The sequence below is a fragment of the Copadichromis virginalis genome, linkage group LG1, assembly GCF_057382275.1.
Source record: "Copadichromis virginalis isolate Kocher_CV1m ecotype Utaka linkage group LG1, C_Virginalis_male_GT1.1, whole genome shotgun sequence".
Classification (NCBI taxonomy): domain Eukaryota; kingdom Metazoa; phylum Chordata; class Actinopteri; order Cichliformes; family Cichlidae; genus Copadichromis; species Copadichromis virginalis.
In genome coordinates this window covers 20,477,325-20,487,989 of record NC_140618.1, presented here as the reverse complement: position 1 = coordinate 20,487,989, position 10,665 = coordinate 20,477,325, and the positions used below count along the sequence as shown (strand labels likewise).

At 36.1% G+C, this 10,665-nt stretch overlaps 1 long non-coding RNA gene across 1 annotated transcript; it reads right to left on the bottom strand.

The window, feature by feature from the left end:
• Nucleotides 1-1,980: 1,980 nt before the first annotated feature.
• LOC146718676 (uncharacterized) lies at nt 1,981-3,419 on the bottom strand. The gene is made up of 3 exons (XR_014918120.1): nt 3,111-3,419; nt 2,828-2,915; nt 1,981-2,120 (listed from the first exon to the last, which is right to left on the bottom strand). It is a non-coding gene; the product is annotated as an uncharacterized LOC146718676 (long non-coding RNA).
• Nucleotides 3,420-10,665: the final 7,246 nt, after the last annotated feature.

Genomic DNA, 10,665 nt, shown 5'->3' with positions numbered 1-10,665 from the left:
ATCGAATGTCATTTATCAAGCAACAAGGTAGATTGTAGTTTCACACCAGCAAGCTGTAGTGCACAATTTGTGCTGTTCTAGTGTTCATTTTATTCTGTTTTCAGCTATAAAATATGCTGTGTTTGTGATGTTTGGATAATAGATACCCATCTTTTCCTGTTCTTCCATTTAGTTACACCGAGAGAGAAACCGAGAGCACAGGGCACCAATATGTGAATGGTAAACAAGCTTCATATGAGGATGAAATCCTGGGGGATTCTATGGAAAGTAACTGCCTCTACTTAGATAAACAGCAGTGAATCCAGAACAGGAGGGAATGTAGACTGAGGGGGAGGGAAGCAAGCATGGGGAGAGATGTAAGCTCTCCAAGTCCAGTGCTCCATTATTCAACAATGATAGTTGTCACATGTAAAACGGCCGGTTAAAGAGCTAAACAACAGATCATTGAAGATTTTCAATGTGCAAAAATTGGCTGTTATGATGAGCCAATTCATTTAATTTCATTCATTTCATTTATTTATTCATTTTCAGGCACAACAAATACCTATATTGAACATAAAATACACAAAACAAAAAACAAAAATTGCCTGAAAAAGGAGTGGGACGAAGAAAACTTATTAAATCCCACCCCTATACTCACTCATCAACAAAAAAAACAATAAACTTCCCGCAGCTACGCCCATCATTGCATACAGACCCATCAACAGCTCCGGGCACATACAAGCATCTAAGCGGCAGCTCGCAACCAACAATTAGAGCCTTCATAACTGAATACAGAATATATAAATTATAAATTGCATTACCACAGGTAACAGGCAGTAATAACTACAAGTAACAAACACACATACATATACATACATATATATCTACACACACAAGTACATATATGTACATACATACGCACACTTTATTTATTTTTTTTTTATTTTGGAATCCATACCAGCAATGGTAAGAGAACAGACATTACAGAGCACACTAAAACCCATCATTGAGTATACTGTGACCAGACCAACTGTTTGTAGAGAAATTTAAATCTATGAATATTTTTGCATTGTTTCAATTGTAAACTCAGACTGTTCCAGATTTTCACACCACATACAGACACGCAAAAGCCTTTACGGGTTGTTCGAGTTCTGGGTAATTTGAATTCTCCAAAGCCTCTCACATTATAAACCTTTTCTCGAATTTCAAATCTAGTTTGTAAATTTGCCGGTAAAAGTTTAGTAAAAGCTTTATAAAAAATTATGGATGTATTGTAATTAACCAGATCCTGGAATTTAAGTAACTTTGCCTGAAGAAAGAATTTGTGAGTATGATCTAGATAACCAGCCTTGTGAATAATACGCAGTGCTCGTTTCTGTACTGTGACTAATGGATTAGTTGTATTTTTATATGTATTTCCCCACACTTCCACCAGAGGCGGAGCCAGACATTTGAAACACCCGGGGCTTAGCCCTGAAGGGTAGTATGCATGTGGATTTTTTTTTCTTTTTTCTTTTTTTTTGGGGGGGGGGGGTGTAGAAATGACTGAAAGATTAATTGGCTCTGTTTTGAGTTTTGTTCAAAAAAGAATGACTTCATATAGGGAAAAAAAGATATCACATATACAGGACACCTTAAACTAGTTTTTTAATTAAGCAGCAAGGCAGAACAAGGTCAGGGCTGCATCAAGACACGAGGACTAAACCCCAATTCAACCAGACCCAGAACTGATCCGGAATTAAAACAGGACTACAAGAGTTCAAAATCAGGACTACTTAGGATTTAACCAAGACAGAACCAGAATCAGAACTATGATAGTAGCACTAAAAATCATCATAGACCTGCACTACACTTATTTTTTAATTCTACCAAAGTACACTATTTAGATTGAGAAAAGTTTATATAATTATTTAGCCTTGTTGTGCAAACAAGCCTGCATAACTTAGTAAATATAGAATTTGAAAAATAACAAACCTAAAAAGAAACACTAGGTACGAGATACATGAGTACCTATGATACGGTGATACTTTTGGTAAACAACCATTTGACTAACATGTGTGTCTCACCTGCTCTTGTTCATCTCTGTTCTGTCCTGTCTCCTCTCTCTCCCTCTCTGTTCCTCTCTCTCCCTCTTTGTGCTGACAATCATCAAATATACAGTTGAAACCAGATATTTACAAACTCTTCAGATAAAAACACAACACTTTTATAATTGTAACATCAAATCAGACTAAATGTTTATTTTTTTAGATTGATAAATATAAAAAACATATTTGTTAACTTTAAGAGTAAAGAGAGAAACTATCTGTATTTCTTAATTGCAAATGGCACCAAATTGTATTCAAAATTGAGCCACACTTATGGAGCTCCACAATTCTTTTCCTGGTGTTTTGGTTGACATCTCTTAATTTTCCCATTTCAAAGAAACAGGCTCTGTGTTTTGCCTTATATGCATCCACAGCTGTGCCACCAGTTTACTCACATGGACTCTACTAACCTATCAGAAGCTTCTTCAGCTCAGAATGGAATCATCTGGTTTTCTTATTAATTAACAAACTTAGTGTATATGTACTCTTAAATTTGATGAAAGTGATAAAAAATAGAAGCTCTGTCTCTCTTTATTCTGACATTTAACTAATTCAAAAGATATTTCAATATTTATCTAAAACAAAAGTTTACTCTAAATTGATGTTGTACAGAAAAAATGTTTTATGTTTTCTCCCTAAAGTGTATGTAAATATCTGGTTACAAATGTGAATATCCTGCTGTGTACTGAAATCCCTCTTGTTTTGCATAGAAATATACTGAACAACATACAAAGCATAATATATAAAATAACATTTACCTGAGTTTTTTCTTTGAAAGAAGCCTCTAATGTCCATTCTTATATTTCAGTACATAACTGAAACCGATTTAGTCGGGGAGGGTAAGAACTGAAAATATGAAATAAACACACGTAAGATAAGACTCTATTAAAAAAAAAAAAAAGCATTTGTTCGGCTTTTCATTTCGCCATTTGTTGATTCACTTGAAGAGCAAGTAACGTAATATTGGTCAAGTGATCAGTTTGATATCAATCTTTCGTGATTCACCGTCATTTGTACGGTATGAATGGTTTGCTTTGGTACCTGGTCAAACTTAAGCTCTCCTTAGTATGGCTGGCTCCGTTACTCCAACAGCGCACTCACAGGCACAAGAGCACCTGGCTGCAGCCCCGCCCCCTCGCTCAGTTGCTTAGTGCCTGAGCTCGGATCATACCAATATCAGGGGGGATTCACGCACAGTCGTAAATTCCCACTGTGTGCATTATGTGCTTCGAATATTGTGTGTACTTTTTGTTTTATACAGTTGTCAGCCAGGCATCTAACTATGAAAAAATTACACTCCAAAAGACCCCGGGCTTCTGACAAAACAACCCGGGCTTAAGCCCAGTAAGCCACCCCCACGCTCCGCCCCTGACTTCCACACAATATGTAAGATATGGAAGAACCAGGGTACAGTTCACTCACATTATCAATTGGTACACCTTCAATGATAATTGGTAATTCTATATTATATTTTAAATTACCAAAAAACATTGCTTTAGTTTTATTTATATTTAATGATAATTTATTTATGTCCATCCATTTTTTTATTAATTGTAGCTCCCTGTTTACGGTCATTACAAGATCAGTATAATCATCGCTACTGAAAAATATGTTGGTGTCATCTGCGAACAGTATGAGTTTAAGTACTTGAGAAACATCAAAAATATCATTTATGTATACATTGAAAAGTTTTGGTCCCAACACTGACCCTTGGGGAACACCACATGTAATACCAAGTTTCTCTGAATGGTAATGCCCTATGCTAACATATTGTTCCCGACCCGTTAGGTAACTTTTTAACCAGTTACCAGCTTTCCCTCGAATACCATATCTTTCCAATTTATCCAGTAAAATTGAGTGATTGATTGTGTCGAAGGCCTTTTTGAGATCAACAAAAATACCAACTGCATATTTATTTTTATCCAGTGTATCAGTAATTTCTTCTACTGCCTCAATTATCGCCATTGAAGTGGTTCTTTGCGTTCTGAAACCATACTGACCAACATTTATTATTTGATGTTTTTCAAGGAATTTTTCTAATCTTGAATTAAAAAGTTTTTCTAGAACTTTTGAGAATTGAGGCAGTAGAGAAATAGGCCTATAATTGGTAAAACTGTGTTTGTCATTACTTTTATATAGTGGTATTACTTTCGCAATTTTCATTTTTTTTGGAAAACAACCGGACTGAAATGATAAATTACAGATATATGTTAAGGGACTAGCAATATTCAGAATAACCTGTTTAACTACAGACATATTTATGTCATGATAATCCATTGAAGACTTACTTTTACATTTTAATGTGATATTTATTACTTCTTGCTCATTTGTAGCTGAGAGGAACAGTGAAAAGGGATTTGATTTTATATTACTGATATTTTCATTTTTATGACACGGGATGTCCGCTGCTAGTTCTGGGCCAACATTTATGAAGAATTTATTGAACCCATCGACAATATTACTCATGTTGTGATTTTCACCATTTGCATCAGTAAAATATTCAGGATATGATGTTCCAGAAGATCCTTGTTTAATTAAGTTGTTTAACACATCCCAAGTTCCTTTTATATTGTTTTTATTTTCATATAATCTTCTTCTATAATAAAGTTGTTTGCTCGTTCTTATAATATCAGTCAATTTATTTCTATATGCTTTATACCTTTGTTCCACTTCTTTTGTTTTTACTTTGATAAACTGTTTATACAGATTGTTTTTCTTTTTGCAAGCATTAATAATTCCTTTTGTGAGCCAAGGACTTTTTATCTTTTTTTTCTTTGTCATGTGTTCGTTTACAGGACAATGTTTATTGTACCACATAGTAAAAATATCTAGAAAATTATCATAAGCCTTGTCCACATCTGACTCTTCATACACCGAACTCCAATCTTGTTGTGCTAAATCGAAATTGAAGGCATGAATTGCTTCTTCATTTATTGTTCGCTTTGCTATCATGATCTTGGTATCTATTTTTTTTAAATCACAGTCACACAAAGTAAAAACTGGTAAGTGGTCAGTTATATCACAGACAAGCAGACCACTATTAATTTGGAAATCCATGACATTAGTAAAAATATTGTCAATAATAGTGGCGCTATGTGAAGTTATTCTGCTTGGCTTTGTTATTGTTGGATATAGTGATAAGCTGTACATTGTGTCAGTAAAGTCATCAATGGCTTTTAACCTTGTTGGATTTAGCAAATCAATGTTAAAATCACCACAGATAAATAGTAATTTTTGGTTCACCGAAGCAAACGTTTTTTCTATCCATTCATTAAAAGTGTCAATACTTGAACTGGGTGTCCGATATATACAACTTATTATAACATTTCTCTTTTTTTCATTCATAATCTCAATAGTCAAACATTCCAAAATTCCATCAAAAGCCATAGACATAGTTGTTACAACATTATATTTTATAGAGTTATGAACATATATAGCAACCCCGCCGCCCGCCTTATTTAATCTATTCATGTATTTTAAATCATATCCATTCAAACAAAAATCTATTCCTTTATCGACATTGAACCAAGTTTCAGTGATGGCTATAATACTAAAGGGGCGAGAAAATTGTTGCAAATAGTCCTTAATGAAATCAAAATTAGAGTACATACTTCTGCTGTTAAAGTGAATTAATGAGAGCTTCCCGTCTAGGTTAATTTCTTTTTCATATTGTTCCTGAGTGAAATAATTACAATTTTTAACAAAAGAAGAGAGAAAGTTACTTTCAGAATCTATTTCTGGATCTATTATATTATGAGCTGCCTGTTGTCTCAATTACAACTTTTTTTTTAAGATCTTATTTTTTATTCAATAAAGCTGCATTGTCAGACGGCACCATTTGTTAGTCTTGACAACAGATCATAATAATAAAGCAAAAACATTTGTGCATGTGAGCCCGACGGTGGCTGTCTTGTGCTGAAGACGATTGTGGCAGATGAGCATTGTTCTGCTCATTCATAGGCTTTTAAATGCATCCTTGTTTTCCTCAATAAGATTTCATCTGTGGCACCTATCAACTGATGTTGCCTAACCTCTTGTTAAGCTTGATAGAAGTCAGTCTACAAATTACAGTCTGTACAATAATTCTGTTTTCTTTTTCTTCCAGCTGCCTCCTTTAGGGTTCGCCACAGTGGATCATCTGCCTCCATCTTACCCCATCACCTGATCCTCCTTCATCACACCAGCCCTCTGCAGGTCCTCTTTCACTAAATCCATGAATCTTATTTGAGATTTTCCACTTTTCCTTCTGGCAGGCAGCTTCATATTCAGCATACTTTTTCCAATATATCCACTACCCCTCCTCTGCACATGTCTAACTGTCTCCAAACTGCTGAGCCTGAGCTGTGTCTCTGATATATTCATTTCTAATCTGATCTGACCATCTTCAACTCTGCCAGCTTCATATTCAGCCCTGGTCTCTTTATATGGTTCAAAATACAAGATAAATATAAGCTATATGATGATTCTGTGTCTGCAGCTCTATGTGTGAGGGTCTGCTTTCTGCATAATGGCAGGGCCAACAATGCCAAAAACATGACTAGTATTAGTATAATAATTAGTACATGCACTTATAAGCATGCTGTATCTGTATACATAAAAATACATAATGAGCTTTTCTCATTATACTTACAGTGTTGATTTTATTACATTAATTGTAGTAATGGACTGGCTATAATTGGATTATATGGTCTACTAAATGTATTACACTGTCAGTGTAGCCAATCCTCCTGCATCACTCCAGAAATGGCAGTGCCAAGCAGCTGAAGGATCCACCAGCACCACTTTGATTGAAAAGGCTCTTCTGGATAGAAACCTTGTAAGATATATCCTAAGGACACAATCTACCCCAATTTTTTTCACTAGCAGCACCATGAGGTTGAGGTTTTAATTTGTAAAAATGCTTCGATATGTAACCAAAATTATACAAAATAACAAATAGGCCTCCAATTTCGGATCCAGCTCGAAGCAATTCTCAGCCAAAATGCATTCTCAAAGAGCCAATCTTCCTCTTTTTCTCCCCCCCCCCCAATTATTCCTTCAGCCGAAGTTGCTTTTCTTTAATTTATCCATGTACTATTTTGTGTTTTGCTGGCATTCTTTATAATAAATCAAAACCACTGATGTTTCCAAGACCTTGAATGTGACGTGAGCCATACAAAACTCCACCGTACATCAGTATCTGCTCTACTATTTTGTTTTTCCAAAGACCTGAATTCATAAGTAACTTCATCAAAAACCAGCATTTTAAAATGAAGAGTGTTTGGCGCTGGATGCCGGATGCCCAGAGACCTTTTTTTAAAAACCACTTGTGTTATGAATGCTGAATGTCGGCATATCTGGCTGCTAATAAGCTGCATTTTCTGAGGTAAGTACAACTGCAGGAGGAGGAGAAAAATGCTGCCATAACTGTAATTGCCAGGATTTTCAGGCACATTTTCCCCCAGTTGGCTCATTGTTATTCAACCCATGTTACTCAGCATCAAAGGTTTGACGCACAAATGGATGACGTCACATAATAAACATTTCTCTGCACAATCAACAGGAACCAACTGATAAGAGAAAGTCAGCTATGCTTGCAGACACACAAGCCAAGGAGACTTTGATTAAAACTGGCCAGTGCTGTCAAAAGTGGCCAGTTTTAACCAAAACATGTGACCTGAATTGTGGACTTTTCACACAACATGTAAATAATGTTCAGGTCTTATATTATTTACTGTTTGGGGGATGCCTTAGTTTTTTAATTGTTGCACTTGCATCTCTCTTATCTGCCTGATCACTCGGCCACATCTGGATAAAATACCGGAGGCCCGCTGATGTCTAGAGCAAAAAATACTGGGAATATAAAAGCAATAAAAGATTAATAGTTTATCCTGGATTTTCCCATTTGTATACTTTTAACGAGACTGGCACACACTCCATTTGATTGGCTTATTGGCCTTACAAATAATTTTGTCATCCTGCCAAGCTTTACCATTGTGAATAATCTTATGATGGTTTAGAGCCTTTGTGGCCAAGGATGTGCTGTAAAGATGAAAGCACAATAATTCTGAGACCTTACTTGCTACAGCTCTTTCAGCTTTCACAATTACTCAACCACACAAGGGTAGTTACTGCAGTTATATAGCTGTAATTCTGTCAGAACTTAGTCTGGAGTAGAATGAACTAAGCTTTAGAGCGAGCACAGGTGACCTCATCTAACACAAAGACATCAATTATTTCAATTTATGATATTCTTGGAATTGAGCACATAAATGTTTTAATTTCAGTTTCCAAGCAATACCGTTCACTGGCAGATTTCACAAAAACTGTGGAGTAAAAAACATAACATTATACTGTGCAAAAGTCTTGAGCCAAACCTCTTTTTTTTTTTTTTAAATATTTTGCTTCCAAAAAGGCTAATTTGTTATTTTTAAAATAGTCCCGAGGAATAGTTTTCCATTTCTGGAGAATTTAAAAGTTTCCCTTTGGAAATTGGCTGCTTTTTCACTCATTTTCACTCCAGTTCTCATGCCTGACCATTTTAAGAGAAATGTGTTTCTATGTTAAGCCACCTAACACTGATGTATGAATCACTCCATAAAAAAGGCACCTAAATCATGGGATGAACCAGTATTCTGTCTACATATAACATATAAATCCCAATTTTAAACTGTATCTTTTAGCACTGTTTTTAAGTGTTTATTTAGTTGAATCTACTAAAAATGTCAAAGGTATCACAGTTTCATTGGCATAAAATAATATTTTTGCACCAACAAAGTGGCATGCTATTGGCGCATATCCCGGGATGGTGTTAATCAATTTACTGCTCAATTTTAATTAATTAATGTCCATCCATCCATCCATTCACTTCCGCTTATCCTTTTCAGGGTCGCGGGGGGCGCTGGAGCCTATCCCAGCTGTCATAGGGCGAGAGGCGGGGTACACCCTGGACAGGTCGCCAGTCTGTCGCAAGGCCAACACACAGGGACAAACAACCATTCGCACTCACATTCATTTGCACATTCACACCTAGTGACAATTTGGGTTATCCAATTAACCTATCCCCACAAGCTGCACGTCTTTGGACGGTGGGAGGAAGCCGGAGTACCCGGAGGGAACCCACGCAGACACGGGGAGAACATGCAAACTCCACACAGAAAGACCCCGGCCTGATGTTGGAATTGAACTCAGGACCTTCTTGCTGTGCGGCAACAGTGCTAACCACCGTGCCACCCAATTAATTAATTAATTAATTAATGTAATTTATTTATATAGCACCAAATCACAACAAATGCCACAAGGCCCTTTGTACTGAAAGCTTAAGACTCTAACAATCAAACGACATTGACGCCTCATCAGAAATGGCTCAGAGGAAGAGTGGCTGTCAAGAAACCTTTTTAAAGAAGGGAAATGGGAGAAAGGGGTGTGGTATGCTAAATTACACAAGACCTGTGATGAAAATCAGTGGCAACAGGTTAATCCAAATTGATCCAAATTTGAAATTTTTGGTTCAAATCATCATCTGTATGTAAGGACGGGGTCAGGAAAGAAGTATAATGTGGAGTATCTACAGTAATCTGTAAAACTTTGTGGAGGCTCAGTGAAGCATAAGATTTTGATCCACAATGCAGATCTCCAACCCAACTGATCGCAAACGGATTCATTTTTCAGCATGACAATGATCCCAAACACACTGTCAATGCAGAAAAAGCATACCTGGATAGAAAAACACACAGTGCCACACTATCAGTCATGGACTGGCCGTCACCAGAGCCCAGACCTCAACATTACTGAAGCAGTGTGGGATCATCTTTATAGAGAACAGAACAAAAGACAACAAATGCAAAAGCCAACATCTAGAGAAAAGCTTTGAATGTCCTTCATGAAACCTGGAAATCTATTAATGAAGTATACTTACAGATATTGCAAGAAAGCTTGCCTAGGGAAGTTCAGGCTATGTTGAAAAGTAAACAAATCGTGACTTTCAAATTCATTAGAATTGTACAAACTCAGTTTTTGCTTCATATACTGTGATTCCACGGATGACTGCCTAAATGTCAGTATTTATTCAACACTAATATCTAATTTGGTGCCTTATCTTTGACCCAAGGAATGGAAATGGCAGCCCAGATAAGCTACAGAGAAAGGTTCACATTTTGCTCCACGATAAATATGATTCAAAGGTTAAAATATTTATTTGATTTCCATTATTTAGCTTTGATCTTTTTACCAAAGATTTCTCTATGACTGAAAAAAATGTAAAAATGTAAATAGCTCAATATTATTTAATCTGTTGTTCCTACCCAGTTCTGAAGCTAACTTATCATTCTATACAGAACTTAATAGTAAATAGAGACTTCAGTATGGTTACAATATGATGTCTGATTCCTAAAAGGCTGCTGTATATAACGAAAGCAGCCTTTAATACCTTAGAATCTGGTCAGGTCAGTGGAAAGCAGCTGGATTCAAAATAAAGCTCCCTTACAGAAAATCAGCAAGGCTACCAAGGGACTGTGTAGTTTTCTGCTTGTGTGGTTCTATGTAAGTTGCAACCACTGGTGAAATTAAAGGTCAACACCAAAGCATAATATACCCTCTTAGATATTCTTTTTTTTTC